This window comes from Typopeltis vanoorti, chromosome 16 (assembly GCF_054136105.1).
Source record: "Typopeltis vanoorti isolate ZY-2024b chromosome 16, IOZ_Tvanoo_1.0, whole genome shotgun sequence".
Taxonomy (NCBI): Eukaryota; Metazoa; Arthropoda; class Arachnida; order Uropygi; family Thelyphonidae; genus Typopeltis; species Typopeltis vanoorti.
The window spans coordinates 94,907,149-94,928,875 of NC_143564.1; the positions used below are offsets into that span (position 1 = coordinate 94,907,149).

Consider the following 21,727-nt stretch of genomic DNA (forward strand, 5'->3'; position numbering starts at 1 on the left):
AGAAATTTCAAATATTTTAAATTTTTATTATCGTAAAAGATCCACACACGCCCGGATCGTTACAGGGGGGCTTAGATAGCGGTTCTGTGTATTGTAGCAATTCCATTAATATTTTTCTAGTAGGTAATCTTACCAAATTGTTGATATTACTTCTTCCATTAGAAATTGAGATCACAACACAAAGAAGAAAAAAAAAAAAACTATCCCTGGTGGGACTCGAACCCACAATCCCCGGTTTAGGAGACCGATGCCTTATCCATTAGGCCACAGGGACTCACATTAGTAATATGTTTCGGACCACTAAAGTGCAGTGGAACAGATCCCTTTTTCATTGAACTTCTTAAAAGATTCGGTTATCTTTCTTCTATCTGCAAGTTTCTTTTCTTGTTTTGTTTACTATTAAAATCTACAGCTTTTCTTTCTATTGATCTCAGAAAGTTGTTTCAAAATTAATATTTATTGATTTATTAATATTCGCCGATAGTTTTTCGGTATGAAACTCATAGATCTTAGTCCGAGTTCTTAGAGTTTCGCTTACTGGCAGTTAAACATCAAAAGATTTATATCTCCTTCATTATATATTTAGAAATTTATGTACATTTAATCATACAAATACAACATTTATTTTACAAACGATATTCTATCTTTTTCAATTTACCTACTAGAATACGAATTCTACCCTACGGTTCTTCTTTATGAACTGGTCAATAACATCCTCATAAAAAGTTGGTTGTAACTTAATTTTCCCAAGCAACACGCACACTTGTAACGGATGGCTGAAGCTCACTGGCTAGAACTACGTTCACTGCGTATGGCCTGTGTTTAAGCAACAGAGTGAGACGACGTGAAATGGTTATGCGCGCGCATGAAATCACAGTGCTGCTGCTACTGCTGCGAGGACCTGGAAGCTCCTACAACCGAGCAAGTCAAGGTAGCTTTCACTAGACGAGCAAGCATCGGCCTTCGATATACACAACGCAAAGCTCAATTATTGCCGCGCAAGCTTAAGACGTCTTCTGTCTACAAAAATAAAAGCCTAAATGGAATGCTTATAAATGCATGCATTTATTAACAAATAAATATCACTTCTTTCTCAATTAATGAGCTTGCTGCGCAAGCTCATTAATTGAGAATTCGCTCCTGTTCAGACTGTCTTCCATCATCAGAAGAAGAAAACGAGGCCTCTTAGTTTCATACTTGCTCTCAAACTGTTGCATCGATAACTCGAATGAAGATCAAACACATTAATAATTCCCATTTCGTAAATCAAATGTTACAAATCAAATCCTTATCCTGCGTTGCTTATTTTACAATTCTGTTGCACAAAAATTTGCCATGCAGTTCCGAAAGTAATTTATATCCAGTCTAATGATAAATAGAAAATAAACCTTTGGATCTAATCATGCAAGCTTGGAATTCAGGTTAGCTGAAGCAGAGAGGATTAAGGACGTAGGTATCTCAATGTTCTGGAACTGAACTGTTCATCGCTCTTTCTCAGAATATGTAATAAATTTAACGTCTACATTTTAGTAAACGATTCCATTTGCTACTGTTTCTACTCAATAGAAAAAAATATACTAAAAACGATTAAAAATGGAGAAACGAAATGAGGAAAAGCCAGACTTGCTTTTGAAAATCCTGGCAAATATTTGAAAAATAATTCGATCTGTTGTCTTCTACTTTTTTTTTAAAATCAGGTATCTAGTTTCCTCTCTGGTCTTGCATTACAAGCGAGGTGACATTTGTGAGGCAGAATCAATGACATTTTGCTGAACTTTTTTTTTAATCTGAAAACTTCATTGTTCTTTTGCCACTCTCCCTTTCATTGCTCTGCCATTCCCTTATTTTCTTTCAGAAATAAACTGCACTCACAGCTCCACTAATGCTTAATATTTTGTATTCAGCCCACCGACTTCATAACCAAGTTGCTTCCTCCATAATTAAAGCCAAAACACCAAAGTACTTCATACCTCTTTAGAAAATGACAGATGTATATTTAGATCAATCATTGTATCCACTTTAATTTTAAAATACTGATGTACAATTCCTTCATTTCCATCAATATTTTAACATTGTTAAACCAAAGAAGTCTTCGAAACATGCTAACCAAATACGAACCTTTCATTTGTGAATTTAACCTAATATAATCCTCATTTATGAAACGTAACTAAAAATTCCTGCCATATTAAAATGAGTTTTCATTTAATGTATAATTTTTTGAAGTTTTCCTCCATATTTTACACTGTTGCTGGGGGGAAAATATTTAAAAAACTGGTAAGAACAACATAAGAAGGATCTTTCTCATTATTATATAAAAATACGTTAATCAGTGACCATCAACACAAGTTCTTAAATTCCTGACTTAATATCTGTTTTAATGTGGAAAATGCCACACAGAGCATGCGTGGCTGTTTAGATTTACTGAAACTTAAGTCATTACACTTGACAGATTGCTTTCCTTCTAATAGCCTTTTAAATATTTACATTTGGACTTATGAAGGCTCGCATTCTAATTGAAACTGTTCCAGTGTTCGTTGCATTAAATTAACCATTCGAAAACGTGAGACACTCACGTTCCTTGCGATATGGGAATTAATTAAAGAACAAAACAGTCAGGTTAGCTGAAATGGAGAGAATTAAGGACGTAGGTATCTCAATGTTCTGGAACTGAACTGTTCATCGCTCTTTCTCAGAACATGTAATAAATTTAGCGTCTACATTTGAGTAAACGATTCCACTTGCTACTGTTTTAAGTAATATCGCCAGAAGACGGATTAATATGCATTCTTTAGTGCGGCATTTAAACTATTAGCACAAGTTACCAATAATTAAACAATAAATTCGGATTGCTTACGTGAAGTATCATTTTTATTTATATAATTGTCTTACCCAAAGTGCCATGGATATCTTCAGTATGTTGAAAGATGAAACAATATAATATCATTCCCATACATGATGGAAAGGGTAACAACGAAAATGTATAATTATAAACTGTAGTAGAGCAGAATCTAATTGTCTTATTATACCAAAGTTTTAGTCAGATTTAGTAAAAGGTATTAAGCTATAATATTTTCCAAAATGAGAATAAAGTTAGTCCATTCAATAGACCAGGTTTATCACCTGCAAACCTGAGCAGGAACGGATTGTGCTCTGTAAGCCGTCTGTTACAGTTCATGGTATTTGATGCATTTCTTATTTTCCTTTAGACAAGAATCCCATCTAGGGCGTGAATAATTTATAAGCACTTTCAACTCAAGATGAGTTAACCGGTCTCATAGGAAGTGGTTCTCCGAAACTCAAGTGTTTCATGCTACAAAATAGATAAAATGAACAGAAAAGCAAACGTACTTTAACAGGCACTGGCTTCATAGATTTAGTGGCTTCAACCTGAACTGCAAAAACTATAAAAACTCATCAATGTTTCATTTTTATGCATACCTTTTACTGAAGCTCTGCCGTACTACTTCAATACACCTCATAATTTCATATAAGATTTGTTAATTCTTCTGCCGTGAATAAATGTGCCATTCTTCGATCTTTATAATCATATTGAAGATGCTCATACGTCTGATGAACATTCTTTGAATAGAAAATAAGTAAGCCGCATTTAATATTTATTACAATATAAGCATATACTTGAGTTAAAACAAAGATTCATAATGTCCTTTTACTGTCTTCATTCTATACGTGTATGAATATACCAACGAAATTGATTGTATTGTCTCTAAAGGTAACACATTATTTATTTATTACAAAAACCCGGAAATGCTGCGAAATAAAGTCTTGCTAATCTCGTTGTAACTCTACCTTTGCTATATCAATAACTTATAGCCATGAAATTCTGATCTGCAGTTGCGTTGTTTAAGAAACGAATGGGTGGATAGAAAAACACAGCATTCTGACATAATCTGAGATCCTCGTCGCTGATTAATTCTGCTCAAAGTCTAGGTAAAGCAGATTAGTCTTGTTTCCTGGACTACCACAGTCAGTAAAATCTATCAAAGTGAAAAAAACTATGTTTTAGCTAAGAATGATGTTAAATTTATTCCTTTATTTAATTTATTTTATTTAAATTTAATTTATTCCTATTAAACAAGCATCTCGCATCCCACGTTATTTCAGAAACATTCGCAATTCGGTATTTAAATTATCCGAGGGGGATCCGAGTTGGGTACCGATTTGAGAATACCCACTACGCATCGCATACGACCTATGACTGAGCATCTGCAATGATCGCTAATTCATAAGTAGTATAGAAATAGAAGACACGACACAACATAAATAAAAAGAAATTAATTTTAATTAGGAAAAGATTTGGGGGAAATTTTTCTAGTGTTTTTTTTTTCTTTGCGGGGAAGGGAGGGCCCCCTCAGTCTCTGGGTGCGCCACTGCCCTAAGTAGACGGCCTGATTTGCTGACTGGGTAGTAGTACTTCCCCTCTTCAACCAACAAGTCTTAAGTTCAAATCCAACTGCGAACATGGATGCTTATAAATGTCTTTAGATGAAAGATGAACTTCATCGTTCGAAGTGAAAATAGCCACCCTTATTGGACCTTTCAAGTAGCTTGGAAAGTTCCATGCTTATTCTATAGAGCAGTGGGGGAGGGGAGGAATCATGATTAGTCATCCTTAGCTCACTCACCCACCCACCCACCCACAAGAATTTTAGGATAATTTTTCATTCTTTCAAATGGTTTTAGCCCATTTCTGTACAAAAGTAAACTATTGCTCTTCTCTCTCTCTCTCTCTCTCTCTCTCTCTCTTTAATATAATGTTGCTTTAAGTTGATGAGCGTGATGCTGCTGCTGCTCTGTTCAGTGAGGAAGCGATCCCTTTCATTCCAGTATGATTGAAAACGTTAACAGTCCTGTTCTCACTGAGATGATTATGTTCGTGGAAAAGACGGCCTCTCATGTTATCATAGTTCCGAGTAGATGGTTCCAGATACAATCAAGAAACTAGATGGTTTCTTGATTATTCATACACGAGGTTCAGTTAATCTTTTTGAACGCAAGCAGTCTCAAGTTAGAATTGCTGTTTCCCCAGACTAAACGTCTGGATGGCGGGAGTAGCTTATTTATGTTTACTATAGTAGGAGTGTGTTGGTGAGGGGGGGGGGGGGGGTATCTCATTCTCCATTGTATTTCATTCCGGTTTTGGTATTCTCTAAAACTATCTGATCAGTTTTACCGGAATATGAAGCAGAGTAAATAACAGAGATTAACAAAACAGATTAAAAAAAAAAATAACACAGATGTTTCATATCCGTGACTGTTGTTGAAAACATAAAAGAGCCATCATTATTTTTCATATTAATTCGGATCTACTTCACACGATTTTGCTTTATTTTTGGAATCCTTTGCTTCATTACACGAAACCACCTCACGGAATGAGTGACGTGTGATGTAACACCTTCCTAAATTCTGGGGAAGCCAGTCAGACATATCACTTCTGTGATTGCTTGTATATTAATTCTTAATATCTGACTAACGAGGTCGCCGACCTGTTGTTGATGTCAGGCCACACACCTTTCCTTGTGTTCAAAGATTTAGTCCAGAGGTCATTTACTCTCCGAAGAAAGCAAAAGCCACTAATGAATGAGTTGCTTATCTTGGAGTGGCAAGATACATTAGAGACGACTTAAGCCGCGACACGGTAGCAATGCTTTTACAGAAGATTAGAAGCATGCTGCTCGTATGCTCCGGTGTTTCTTGTTTCACCGAGTTACTGTATTGTCATTGGCTATTGACCCTAGGATTAATAATGTGCTAATGTTGGTCAAATAAATCCCATCGCTCATTCATAATCCGTTTAAAGACAACTGCGTGGACAAAACATTATCAGAGAAACCGAATATACTCATGTAATTCATTTTTGGACTTACTTCATAAAAAACGCAATTTGCATCGCCCGATATGAACTACTAACTACTTATTGGAGAATTGAAGTTACTTAATAAAATAATTCGTGTATCCTTTCCAAAACAGGATTTCCTCAATAATTAATCCTTACTTCACTCCATGGTATTAATTAATATTGCTAAAGTACATTATTATCCCACATTATCCGGCATTTTAACCAGACAGATGAAATCAAATTTTCTCTAATGACTCCAAACCCAGCTACGTTTATCCTGTCTAAAAAACAATGTTAAAAGAGAAACTACGATATAAAGTATCCCACTGCTACATACATCTCAAACCACCACTATTAGTTAATGAACTATTACTCAATCAATAATGAAATTCTCATTTTGTTTTCAGCAGGATTTAATCCGGTAACTGTCCATAACACTTCAAATGAGAGGAATTAAAAATTGGTGAGTATCCAGAAACTTTAATGGTAAGTTCATAACGAAAACGGGAAATTGTTTATATATAAAGCATTCGTTGGTTAGGGCTATGAAGCCTGTATATTCTATCTATAAATTGGACATATTAATCACTCCGGTCTGTTTCTTTTAGATTAAAAGTTATTTCGTTTTCTTTATGAGCTCTTCCATTGAAAAGTCTTTATAAAAGTTCTCCGAATCCGAGATGGGATTCAAACCCATCACAAGCGACCTAAGACCAAATGCATTCGACAGATTTTGTGACAGTAGACATCAAAAGCTAGACGATATGACGTCTCCTAGTTCTAGTTTCACTTCCGTGAAACACGAAATCTTTTAAAATCTTATTGAATATACAAACCAACAGAAAAATATTCACATATACAGGTATTAAAAATTATATACACGTAGCTTTAGTTGCTTATAGATCCTTAATAGGTTCTTTATCAACTTTGATTTGTATAGCTTAAACTTTTTTTGTAACTAATATACGAAGGAATTCCTCCATATTAAAATTTAAGAAAAATATTCACATACACAGGTATTAAAAATTATTTACACGTAGCTTTAGTTGCTTATAGGTCCTTAATAGGTTCTTTATCAACTTTGATTTGTATAGCCTAAACTTTTTTTGTAACTAATATACGAAGGAATTCCTCCATATTAAAATTTAAGATTTTTTTTTTAACTTTAGGCCTGGAAGTTACAATCACAGACAGACGTGACTTCCATCTAAGTCTTTTCTCTTTTCGAATGCATAAAAATTCGAAAAATACACTCAAAAGTAAATGCTTGACTTAATTTTGAAGGCCATTCACTGCAATAAATCAGATATGCCTATACACTGCTCAGTCAAAATATTATGATCCCTGTTCTTTCACAATCGTTCATCCACCTCATCGGGTGACACTCATATCTCTGTTATAGTCAGTATACATGATGCTAGAAAAGTATGGCTGTTCGAGGAGCTGCTGATCGACATGAGCAAGGGACGTCATCTGACGAACTTCGAAAAAGGCACGAGTTTAAAGTAGTTCCAAGGTAGCAGAATCTAAAAAAAATATGGGCTGTTCGAGGAGCGTGCTTGTCATGGTAGATGGAAACTGAACAGAATAGCAGTTCCCGGACCAATGATGAGCGTCCACGACTAATCGGTGCTTCTGGGTTAACGAAAGTTGTCCAGTCTTTGTAAGTCCATAAACGAAAAGCTATGGAATGGCTAGCTTCTTTTGTTATGTTGCTCCCTCTCGCGAAATGTTATAATGCAAACCTATAGTACCGTGAGTGGGCCAAGGAGTTTTATTTTTTTATTTATCGATTTTGTATATATTTTTTAATGTGTATTTTTACTTTTGTTTTAAACAGACAGAAGGCAGTGTTTATGGTGTGGAGAGATGGTTCCCTAGGAAACAAAGAGCCATTATATCTGTGACTATACCATGAATTCACAAAGTGCCAATCCATTGTGGCTCATCAGATGACTATCACCATAACTCCCTGGACAGCACATGTGTGTTCCAATAGGATAACGAGCCGTGCTACGTTGCTGTTATCGTTCGAGAACGGGCCACATAACAGGAAATAAAATTCCCCGTATTATCATGGACGCCGAATTCAGTAGATTCGAATTCTATAGCACATCTCGAGGATTATATGGATAGAGAGATCCAGCGTTTGACTCCTTAACTCCGAAGATCAACGGGAAGAAATGCGGACGATGTAATACATTATTTAGTTCCTGCAAAGTTCAAATGTCATGAACATTATTCAGAGTCCATGTTACCCTGCGTAGCGGCAGTTCTAGAAGCAGAACGAAGGCTATGAATTACTAGGACAATGGTTATTTCGTGACGGGACTAGTATTTCTTTTTTGGAAGACATACTTGTGTATTTTAGCATATATATAAACTGGGTGTGATTATTACCTGCACTGTGCCTATAAAGTCTGGTAAAATGAAAATCTCCTTTGACAGCTTTCTGTGTGCCTGGCAAGAGCATCATTTGACAGAGACATGCCAATGAATTTTATGAGCACTGAGCTTACGCTTACTATCAAAAAACGCAACGTTCATACGCAATAGTAACTTTAAGAAAACTGGCATATGATATATACACTGCGTTTTATAGAAAACGGGGGATCTGATACATCCAAAATGACAGTAATTCTGGAATATGAATACACTTTTTGTTAAGCAAAAACCTCATAAGGCGCTTTTTTTTTGTTTGTTTTTTCCCTTTTCGGAAAAGTGTTTTTCAGAATGCAAAACACACCAACCGGCCAAAAGAAATACTCATTGGGCCTCATATCCGAAGCAGCTCGAGATTAAGTTTGCTTGGCTCGTAAAACTAATCACCAAAACTTCAAATAAAAAATAAAATTCATTAAGGTTGTTACGATCAAGGAATTCGGTATTGCATATATCTCATTTATGCGTTGATAATGTTGCTGATCCCCATCCGGTAGAAAAACCTGCTACTTCCACAGACGACTAACTCAACGTCAGTTAAAAGTCCTTATAATGGTTTACTGGACAGTATTCGAAAATAAACTCCTGTCTTCTGCGCTCAATTTTTAAGTTTTCACATCATTCATCATTATTTTCATAACTGATTTAAGGATGGGAATGTAATCTGATGACCTTCGGGACATGACGGAAATGGTGGTGCCATCTGTTGTCAGAAATCTCAAGTTTTTATCACATTGACTTAGGAAAGTAAATATTCAAGTGCCAATGAGTGTCAAAAAGCAGATAGTAGGTTACTTCCTAAACTCATCATAGCTCCATAGATTCGGTCTCCAAGCTCCTCTTTCGTGCTAAATTTCAATTAATCTTAATTTAATAACACAGCAGTAGGATTTTTTATAGATGCATGAGTCTTCTTTTTTAGTACAAAATTTGGCGATTGATGCAATGACCTACACAGTGAATAATATATCTATTAAATTCCTGATATTCGTTTTATATCTTGATAGGCAGTTTATATCACGAGTTCTATCGAATTATATCAAATTTTTATATATTTAACATCTTTTAATATCCTGTGTATCTAATATAGGATCCTTTGCAGCTCAGTTATCCATTCTGTTCCCAACCTATTTATTCTTTGAACCCTAGGGACACATTGCAATACTGCATCATTCATTGGTGTATTTTTATATACTTTCCATGCATTACTGATATTCTCCCATCGAATGGGAGGATATCAGTGGGATCGAATCCAGTGTTCTCCTCAGCTGATCATATTTGCTGCTTTAAAGTTAAGCGCGTAACATTTTTTAAATGGAACATCATATGTTTAGCCACTTCCCACATAAGTACAGCATGATCACAGTTAGCAACAGGTGGCAGAAGTCACGTCTTTTACCGACACTGCTCTCTGACACTAGAATCAAGTTTAATACTCTTATCTCAAGTTCCTTCTATCACGTTATTTAATGAGACTTCATTGCTACCCAAGAACTAGATAATTTAAAGTCACCTGTAATGAATAATCAGTTGGTATCCATTAGGTTAATTTGCCAATACATTTCATCGTCACTAGTAGATCCACTAGGTATGTAGCAACACCCAAACATGTATCTGATATCTTGTTAGATTTAATCTCATACCAAATAGGCTTAAACTCACTGTTGCTATTCATATTGTAATCACAGCTATGTACTAACACGACTTAAGTCATCTGATATTAGCATCACATCCCTCCTCTTCCATCTTGCCTATTCTTCCTAAAAATACTGCATTCTCTATATTCAATACCGATCAGTACATTTGAATCTGAGAGATAGGTTTCACTAATGCCAATAATCTGAGGCCACAACACATTCACTAAGCAAGTTCTACAACAAGATCAAATACGTTCATATCTATTTATAAGAATAGGCTAGGTGGTAATTTATGTCTATACACAAATGCCAGGAGCATCAAAAGCAAAGAGGTTGAGTTTGTTGCTTTATTGAATATGATGGGGCCTAAGATTGTTGGCATTAGTGAAACCTGCCTATCAGAACCAGATATGGTAACTGGGATTGAGTGTAATGAGTATACTATTTTTAGGAGTAATTTATTACATAGGAGGACAATTACTACTAATGATATTAGATGACTTAAATCCAGTTGGGGTAGAAATGCAAGAAAATGATGGTAACAATGTCCCATGTAGCAATGAGTTTGAGTCTATCTGGTGTGAAGCTGAGCCTAACAAAATGAAATATATGGTGGGATGTTGCTATAGACCTGGTGGCTCAGTTACAGGGGACAAAGAAATGCACTGCCAATTTAGCCTTATGGGTACCAAATGAGTGATCATTATCGGTGACTAATTTTCCAAACATTGATTGGATAGATGAGAAATCTCATGATAAGAAAGAAGAGGAATTTATTGAATTATTGCAAGACAACTTTCTAAAGCAGCATGTGAAAGAAGGAACTCAAGGTCAAAGAGTGTTGAATTTGCTCATAGCATCAGAAGGGGGTCTTTCTTAAGAATATGGCTATTTTACCACCAGTTGATGACAGTGATCATGTTGTGCTTTCTTGGGAAGAATCTAATTGTATTGATGCTCCAATTAGAATAGGTTACATGTTGAACTACAAAGCTGGAAATTATGATCTACTTGGGAGAATACTATCTCTGGTCCCATGGTATCAGTTACTGAATGGAAAAAAGTGTCAGCAATGCATGGGAATCTGAAAAGTGCTTAAGTGAGGCTGTATCTGAATATATCCCTAGTGCTCAAAGAATAAATAGGTTGGGAGCGAAATGGGTGTGCAACCTTATCAAGCAAGAGATCCACAAGAAGGCAATGATGTGGAAAGAATATTGTGAGAATAAGAGTGAGAGGAGTTATGAAATATATAGAGCTCAGGCCGGAACAGTAACAAGTATTGTGCAGAAAGCTAAATGAGAGTATCAAAAGAAATTGGCCATGCAAGCTAAAGGCAATCCAAAAGAATTTTATTGTTATGCCGTATGCAAAAGAAAGAATGAACATAAAAGAATAACTTTATTAAATGCAGATGGTACTCTAGTGTTGGAAGCTAATGAGATTATTCAATTAATGAGTGCTCACTTTGCTAAGATACATCAACCAGGTGTATGTAACATGGTGCAAGGTGCAACTGCTACATTGGATGAAGAGTTAGAGGTTCATGAAAATGAGGTTGAAGAGCTGTTGCATAACCTGGGTAAGAATTTGTCAATAGGGAGAGATGGAATATCAGCCCCTTTGCAAAAAGGAATGTTCAAATAAATTGGCTAGGCCTTTCACATGTTTGTATAACTAGAGTTTCGAGAATAGAACGTATGATACTTTGTACAAGAGTGGTGCAAAAACTGATGTGTCTAACCACCAACCTATCAGTATCTCTGGTGTGGAAATGAAGATTTTAGAGAAGTTGGTAAGAACTTGCATACAGAAATGGATAGACAAACAAGCTACGCTAGTAGCCAAAATTGTGGAAACCTTTTGGAAAATGTGTATTTTTGAGGTTTGATGGCTCATAACACCACTATTTTTTAGTGTAATACCATAAAATTATATATCAATGGAAAGATAATTTAATCAAGAATGTAATGCAATAAAGTTTGTTCAATTATCTGTATTCTATGAAAAGTTATAACCAAATAACCAGAAAAAAGAAGCACAACTTGCTTACTTAGTATTTTGTTTTGGCAATGAGCCAATAATGTCACAATAGGATTCAGCTATTGATGTCATGTATTGGAGCTGAGAGGAGGACATTTGACAGTGTGTTATATGATTGCTATCAAGTTGGTTGGTTTTTTTTGGTTTTTTTATTTAGTGGGCTTGTAAAATGTAATAAAATTAAAGAAATGGCACAAAGAGTTGACTGGTCACCCAGAAAGCGATGTAAAATAGTATTATTAAGTGAACAAGAAATTAGAAGAAAAATTGGTGGAAACTTAACCAAAGATGACATTTCTAAATATTTGAAGAGGTATAAGGAGACTCAGTCACTACAAAACCAGACTGGTAAAGGGAGGAAAAGGTGCACAACAGCAAGTGATGATAGAAGAATTGAGAGACTGTGCCTACGTGACAGAAGAAAATCATCTGGGTGTATACAAGATGAAATGGCACAATACAATGTGAAGTTGAGGAACTGTTCAGTGCAGACTGCAGGAATTTGGTCTAAATGCTAGAATTCCACAAAAAAAAAAGCCATTTTTATCTCTCAAACAAAGGTTGAAAAGACTAAAACCTATGTTAACTGGACAGCAGAACAATGGGACAGTGTTATTTTGAGTGAAGAGACCAAAATCTCCCTGTTTGGTAGTGATGGCATAAAATACGTAAGGAGAAGGATTGGAGAAGATTTGCATTCTGATTGCATTACACCTACCGTGAAACACCCACTTAGTGTTATGATCTGGGGTTGTATGACATCAAAAGGTGTGGGCAGAATTTGCGTGATTAATGGTAATATAAATGCCCAAAAATACATAAATGAAATACTTGAGCCAAACCGAAGCCTTCCGCACGTGATCTTTTCCAAGATAATAAAGCATTTATATTTCAACAGGATTAAGCTCCATGTCATGTTGCTGCTGTGTGCAAAAAGTGGTTTCAAGATAATCATATTCCACTGCTGGAATGGTCTGGGAATAGCCCAGACTTAACCCAATCGAAAATCTATGGAACCGACTAAAGAAACTTGTTAGGCAGAAGCAACCCACCAATAAAACCCAATTAATAGAAGCAATAATTCTACGTGAGTTAACTAAGTATTAACTCTCATTGTGAGAATTTTTATATATCTAATTTTTTCTATGTGTTTCACTTTTCTTCTTTATAACTGCTGTTCTAATAAAATATCCTTCATAAAAGTTATTGCATTACATTCTTGATTAAATTATCTTTCCACTGACATATAATTTTATGGTATTACTCCAAAAAAAAGTGGTGTTATGAGTCATCGAACTTCAGAAATACACTTTTTCCAAAAGGTTTCCACAATTTTGGTCACTAGTGTATATGCTGCAAGAGGCAGCATGGATTTACTAAAGGAAGGTCATGTTTTAGCAATTTGCTCATATTTTATAACAATGTTACTGCCGAGTTGGATAAAGGGAATAGATACACTATGATAATGTTGCGTTTTTCTAGGGCATTTGATAGGATACCGAAAAAAAGCTGTTGCATAAACTGGTGAATATAGGATTGGAATATAAACTCTTGATTTGGTATATGGTATATGGTGGCTGTGAATATGCCAGATTTAAGGTGACTAATGGAGTATGCATATTTTAGGAAGGATACAAATTTTATGTACGTATTTTTCTGTACACTGTTGATAAGAATTTTAGATATAATTTTGCATATTCAATAGTCATACATTTCATTTTTTTTTTCTCTTTAGTTTATGCTAATTGAAATCTTTCCAGGTTAAGGTGGTACATCAGCTCTTGAATTTCTGACTGTGCCTGTGTTTTGAACACTTGTGTGTGTGTGTATGCTTTTTAATGCTTGCATTCTGCCAAATGTTACATTTCTTGAGCATCCCTCTGGATTAGCTTGAGTAAAAATGACAGACATTTGTTGCATTCAATGCTATAGCTCTCTTTTCTGTGAAGAGAGCTGTAAAATGTTTGTAGGATGAATCTTCAGTAAGTCTGCATATTTCTTATATCATTTCCCATTCATAATGCAATGCATTATTCCTTCTTTCGTTGCAATTTCTTTCAAAAAGCTAGACAATACATGCCTTGCAGTCATCATTTTCTAGCTTTTAAACTTCCCTGTAGCCATGTGCTTCTTATTTCTTTATATTGTAATTTTTTTTAATTATTTTTTTTAACAGATCTACTTCTGTTTGTCCTATGCAAGTAGTATTCACTGGATATTATTTTTAATAGACTTGTTTCCTGTTTTCTCTCTCTCTCTCTTCTGCTGATGCTTTTTTCTACTTCCTATTCTGAGAGCTGTCTTTTTGATATTTACTGTACACCCACAAATGCGAGACTCTTTGACACTTCTGCACATGTCAGAAGAAAGAGAATCCATTCCGATAATAGGGTAATCAATCAGTCTTGTGGGATGAGTTTCTTTATTATTACAGGTTGGAAAATTTAGCTTTTCTTTTATGAAATTGTAGTTTCTAAAGTGGTAACTAGTTTACTTGTATAACAGTTGGAAGAAATGTACATAGTATTAGCAAAATTAAAAAAGGTATAAAATAAAATAAAAATTTAATGAAATTTATTTTTAAGAAAGTTTTGTATAAAATATAAATAATTATACAGAAAAACAAATTTTTTCAAATGAACTTAGATATTCTAAACTTACTGTTGAGAAAACTGAGACACTTTAATGTCCTAATCTGATTTATTATTTATGACTTGTGACTCTTTAACAAAACCATGCAAAAAAGTTTGAAAAAAAAAAATGCCATTATCAAATCCTTTTAATCTTGATAATCATCTGAATCGGTGTCTGAATCACCATCACTTTCACTTACATTGATCACCAAAGGTTTGCATAATTCTTCGATAATTCCATCTCTGTCCCAATACATATTTTCCAATGAGGGCAATATTTTCCCTTTTTGAACTGTAATACTTTCAATTGCCTGTTCAAAAAGTTTCGATATATCAATATCCCGTTACATTGTGATGACGAATGAAATTTTTTACTTCTGCCCAAACATACTCAATAGCATTAATATCACAATGATATGGTGTTAGCCTCAAAGCTAGGAATTCGTGCTCTTTGAGCATAGTGTCGAATTTAAATAGTTTAGTTTTGGGCGAATTTCTTTTGACTAAGTTGAGCAATTAAATTTTTCGCATATTCCCCATATAGGGGAATGAGAAATGTTATTTGCAGAGAGCCAATCCATGAGGACTTGCTTCTTATTAGAAGAATTTGGAACTTTATTTAATTGAATTAAGTGCTATGGAACATTATTAATTATAACAACAGCATTTTTAGGAAGGTTTGGAATCAGTTTTTCTTCTGCCCACTTTTCAAAGTGGGCAGAAGAATTCATTTGCCCATGGTAATCTCTAGTAGTTGAACTGGCTTTGTATAGCAAGTTTGAATTTGGCAAAAAACCCATTTATCCACCCCCACACAAAATTATTATGGCTGCAAGGCATTTCCGGTTTGTAACATTCTTCTTTAGATTGCCAACATTTTCCATAAATTAAATTACTGTCAATCTAAGTTTCATCTATATACACAATTGGTCTTTTCTCCTCCCTGAAACGTCGTACTGCTCTCAAATACTGCGTTCTAGATAAAACAATGTCACTTGGCTCCATGATAAGTTTCCTTTTATTCTGGGACTTTTTGAAACAAAATCCGATTTCATGAAGCATTTTCCTTAAAGTTTCTCTTTTCCAAGGAAAATTAATTTTTTCTTTCAGCATAGGAATCAATTTCGGAACATTTCAACACTTTTCGTAAAAATTTTAAAATTCATGAATAGTTCTTCTTATAACATCTACATCAAAATCATTGAAAGCTATGTTTTCAACAGTTTTCTTTCTCTGGCACTTTTTAGATTTAAATTTTGGCTTACCTTCACCTTTTGATTCCCTATGAATTCTATTAACAATCGACTCCAAAACACCCGCAATTTCACTTGCACATTTTGTGACACGAGAAAGTGGAACAAGGAGACTGGCTTCTGATTCTTTTTTGCAGAATGTCGGCACATTATGCAATATTCTTTTGCAAAAGCTACTGAAAGGTTTAACACCAGAACTTGACTGTACTGGATCCATCATACAAATTAATAATAAAAAAATTAATGCAAAAAAACGACAACAAAAATCAAGCTACTACAGTGACAGACAAGAAAGCATGTGATTTTGCATGTCGACAACCAATTCGTACATCCTTTATTTCTTTCTCCCCTTCAGCATGAATTGACTATTCTTGGCAATTTGCCAAACTAGGAAGTGTGGGTACAATAAATTAAATGTTTCCCTTATATTTTTTTCTACTTCCACATTAAATTCATCTTCCATGTTTAGCTTTTGGGTTGAATTTCCACAATGGAAAATTTTGATCAATAAAACTTTGATTTTTCTTTCCGAGAAAAAAAAAGTTTTGTCTCTACTGTGTAGTGATTACTGAAGATGGCTAGAGTATAGAAGTTAAAAAATAATGAAGTCAGCAAAACGTTTCTGGCAGTTACTGAAAATAGGTCTATAAAAGGAAATAGATGACTGGAGTAGCAACTATCATTACCACAAAAACTGAATTAGAGGATTATGAGGAATTGCCATATTGATGTTCCAAGTAAGAATTACATGATAAGAGGCTAGGAAAAATGGAGAAGAGAAACTTCAACAAGTTGAACTCAGGCCAAACAGTGGTTGACCTGAGATTAGTTGCTCAGATTTGTACTTTAAGTTGAGAAATCATAGACATACTGTATAACAAAATTAATACAGATAGAAAGAAGAATATAATATGTCAAGCTGGTTACACCAATGATATGGTGTAAGAGGGAAATTACACAGAACAATACATGGCCTATACTTCAATTTCAGATATCAGTCTTGAAGGATGTACAGAGAGATCTTTATATTAAGTCAGGTGTAAGAAGAATACATGTTATCTCCACTGTTATTTATCTCACTATAGCACACTCTCATGAAACAAAACAATTTATTAAAGTGAATAATTTGCTACAGTGAATTTCTTACAGAATAGCACTGTGTCCATAGTGCACTGGTCCTGACTCAAGTAGTTTATTACAGAAAGCAAGTTTATTATAATGATTCATTTTGATAAATTATGGAGACTATTACTGTGTTAAGAATAATTACTTTCATTTCCCAACATTTTGACCTTCATATTACTGTCATCTGAAGTACACACACATACATATACAGAACCAAGCTACATTAGAAGATTGAGAACACAATTGGAAGCATACCTTGGAAGCAGACAAGCAAGCAGGATTTAGGAAAGATAGAACTACAATTCAACAGATTTTGACAATGTGGTAAATAGCAGAGAAAGCTAGGAGAAAAACAAAAACATATATACTTGTTTTGTTGATTTTCAGAAGGCATTTGATAGTATCGACCAGAAAGTGACATTAGCAGTGCTAGAATCCTATGGAATTGATGAAAAACTAATAGCTATATTAAAAGATGTTTATAAGATTGCAGTTGCAGCAATTAGAATAGGTGATGATTTGGGGAAATGGTTTAAAACAAGCAGAGGTACTAGACAGGGGAACCCAATATCACCAAGCATTTTCATCGCACATTTAGAAAGAGCAATGGATAAAATGAAGGAAGATGCAAAAGGAATATCAGTGCATGCGATGAAAATTAACAATCGGAGGTTTGCAGATGACATTATTATTATTGAATAAATCGAAAGAGAACTACAAGAAACATTGAAACTGTTAAATGAAGAAGGGAAAAGATTTGAACTTGTTATGAACTTGGAAAAAACAAAGACAATGGTGGTGAGAACATGAAACAAAAGATACAAGTGGATGGAATTGATATAGAAAATGTAGAATATGGAAATGACATAGAATAATTCATATATTTAGGAAGTAAAATTACATGATTTGGACTCTAAAAAAGAAATAAAGATCAGGATTGCAAAGGGAAGAACAAATCTGAAGGCCATGAATAACATCTGAAAAAGTAAAGTGATCAGCATGCAAACAAAACTAAGAGTACTGGAAACATGCATCTTTAGCAGTGTACTGTACAGATCTGAAACATGGGTAATAAATAAGGAATCAAGAAAGAATTTTGGCATTTGAAAGAACTTGTTAGAGGAGGTTCTAAGAATAGGATGGGTACAGAAAGTCACAAATGAAGAGCTCTCTTGGAAGATACAACTAAAGGAGAATCTAATGCAGAAGATTATAAAATGCAAGCTGCAATTATTTGGACACATCTGCAGAATGAGTGAGGACCAGAAGATAAAGACATTTATGTTTGGTATTATGGATGTGTAAACAGAAGAGGTAGACCATACAGAGAATGGATAGACGACATAAAGGACTGGTGTGGAATGGGCGCACAGAAACTGCGACACTGTGCACTAGACAAAGAAAGGTGAAAGAAGATAGCGAAGGAGGCATTGGACACCAACGGGCAGCAAGCCCATGTTCATGATGATGATGATGATGAAGAACTAAGGTTCTTACTGCTTGGGCAATAGAATGACTCTTCTGCCTTGTGCCGATAATACGTCTACAATCAAAGTTGCTAAGATTGCCACATTTATCATGTTTGTCGATTGCGATAGACTGCTGGGAAGCCCTAATATGTGCCTATTTACTGTCTGCATTTGGTTTGGGTACGTTTCACTCTGCACTGGGGATGCCAGTTGTCAACTTCCCATCTCCTGAAGTTCTCTACAAGCAATAAGATGTCTAGAGCTGCAGATACATTTTGGGCTCTCTCTCAAATTCAGCACATCCTCTCCTGGTTATGGAAGCTACACTTGGATATATGCTTGTGTTTGATTCCAAGCCACATTGCAATGAAGGGAAACGAGGGTGCAGATATTTCAGTTAGGTTAGCTTGTTTCTCAAGCTTCCACCATTTGCCTGTCCCATACAACAGTTAGTGGCAGTCATCATGGAATAGAGAGAGACCAATAATAAACTCCATTAAATCAAGGCTGAAATCAAATTGTGGCACTCTAGTCTATGCAGGAAGCAGATGGTACAATGAAGAAGTTGTTGCTCTGTTCCACATAAGCCATAGTCATCTTACACACTCCTTCCTATTGAGAGATGATGATGATGTGTCTATGTGCGAGTCATATGACACTGAACTAACCATCATTTATATTTTAATCAACTGCCCTTGTTTCATCAATGAAAGTCACTATTTTAGTCTCTAAATAAATAATAATTTATTCAGACACTAAATATTTATTTAGAGTAATTTATCAACCAGTGTTCATTGAAAACCTACCTTTACTGAAAAATACATTCATCAAAAGTCTGTTCATCACACCTCTCAAAAAATTGGTGTTAGCAAGTCTTTAATTAATAGAGCACATAAAGTGTGCTCCTCTCCCTCAAGCTTAACAACAAGAACTTTTCACTATCAAAATGTTAATGAAATTTAATGGTTACAACCCTAATCAAATCCAGCAGATAATTGACTCCCATGTTCCAACACCTCAGGATTCTTCAACAGACTGCAGGGTTCCAATCCCTTATATTTCTGGCATCTCAGAACTGATTGGCAGAATTTTGAAGAAGTATCATCTCATTCCCACATATTTTCCTATCAACAAAATTTCTCACCTGTTGTCATCTAGAAAAGACAAACTGGCACCTCAATCATTAGCTGGCATTTACCAGATACCTAGTATGAATATAATTTAACATACTTTCGACAAACAGACCATTCTGTGGAAAAAAGAATGAATAAACATCAATATTATATCGAATACATGAAACCTCAAAAGTCTGGTCTGGCACAACATAGTATTGACACTAAACACAATATCTAATGGGATAAAGCTCATCTTCTCCATAGATGCAAGTTTAAATATGGACGCCTTTTCAAAGAAAGTTGCAAAGCCCTTTTACATCGGCCAAATCTGAATCAAAATGATTCTCTCTCTCTCTCTCCCCCAAAAGTTGGGAGATTCTTATCTTATGTAATCATCAAAGAAATAGTTTTTAAGAATTATTTAATAATATTTTATTAATATTAATTTCAGCATGCAACAAGTTTTTAATTGGTAATCCACTGACTGTTATTATGTACTTTGTATTCCATTCCTTTGAATTGCTTGTCTACACTGATGATGTACTGTTAATTTCAGTACGAAATATTTGTACCTTTATTTCATTAAAGTTAATTACTGTGGTTATATTATTTATAGTTATGCCATAGGTACCCTTAAAGATTATTTTAGTCTCTGTCAGAGCCCTATACACTGAGGCAGAATTTATCAGATTCATCAAGTGTTATTTCTGTTCTTAAATTTTTACATAATGTTAATCTTTATTACCATACACAAATTATGCACATATTGTACATATTAGTTTTATCAGTTCAACTTACTAAACCTTTTAACACCTGGTTTATTTCTGTATTTTATTTCATCGGCTTATTTGTTTTTATGAATTTTTGCACTTATTTTTATACACCTTCTACATTTGTTTTTCTATACTGGTTTTTACGAGTGTGTGCTGAAAAGTTGTGATAATCACCATGAAGGAATTGAGGTACAACCATGTAACATACACATTATTCTTCATATTTTCCACGAAGTGTTATACACTTGTTACAACACTGCTGCATCATTTGCAATTCTCTGAAAAAAAAAGTCTTTCCCTTTTTGCACAAACCAGTCATTTTTGTTTTAGGTGTTTATCAGAACTTATCAGCCCCAAAAAACAAATATACATATATTTGTATATCTTTTATGCTGTTTTATTTATTTATTACCTTGTGTACTGATGAGACATGCTTTTGCACAATATGACCATAGTTCTCCTTGTGCCATTAAAACCAAACCATACTTTAAGTTATATATTTGGTTTAATCTTTTATCCAAGTGTAAGCAAACAAAGTTTGTGCCTGAAGTATCTTCAGGACTGGGGCAACTCGTGACAAAGGTGGACTGACTTCACATCACCTGCCTTAGTATCCCATAATGCAAAGCACATCTCCTTGCAGACATGTATAATGCTATGCATTATGGGAAGGATCACTACCCAAACCAGTTTCAACCCCTGTTGAGGTCTCTTCAGTGGGAGCCAGACCCAGAGGTGATACCAAGGTTGAAGCAATGCAGAAGTCATATTTCTATATACGAGTTGCTAAAAGGTGTCGCACCTTATTATTAAATTACTCTGGATTAGAGAAAGATGCTGGAAGTTTTTTTTTTTTTCACTTGGTTATACTATAAATTACATATTTTTGGTTTAATCCTTTATCCTTAATCCTTTATATATAATTTATAGTATAACCAAGTGAAAAAACTTCCAACATCTTTCTCTCATCCAGAGTAATTTAATAATAAGGTGTGACACCTTTTGACAACTCCTATATGGAAATATGACTTCTGCATTGCTTCAACCAACAAAAATCGTAGGGAGTTCCTTCGATATGTAACACCAGTCAAAATAAGAATGATTATAACAGGATGGCACTGACTGGAGAAAAATGGTTTAAGGAAAACTGCTGCAGAGCATATTATTATTATCTGATCTCAATGGAGTCAGAGACTCATTGTGGGAGGTACATACTATTGCACACAATGCTCATCCAACTGTGTCTTAAAATGATTCACTGTGTGTACATTCACAATACACGCAGGCAATGCATTCCACTCACAGCTGATTTTCGATCCCCAGGATATGGGACCTCCCAGTGCCAACCAGCCGCCATGTTTTAGGAAGATTCCACACAGT

The 21,727-nt window shown here is 34.8% G+C and overlaps 1 non-coding gene across 1 annotated transcript; it reads right to left on the minus strand.

Annotated features, from left to right (window-relative positions):
• Window positions 1–201: 201 nt before the first annotated feature.
• Window positions 202–274, minus strand: TRNAR-CCU (transfer RNA arginine (anticodon CCU)). Its single transcript has one exon. It is a non-coding gene; the product is annotated as a tRNA-Arg (tRNA).
• Window positions 275–21,727: the final 21,453 nt, after the last annotated feature.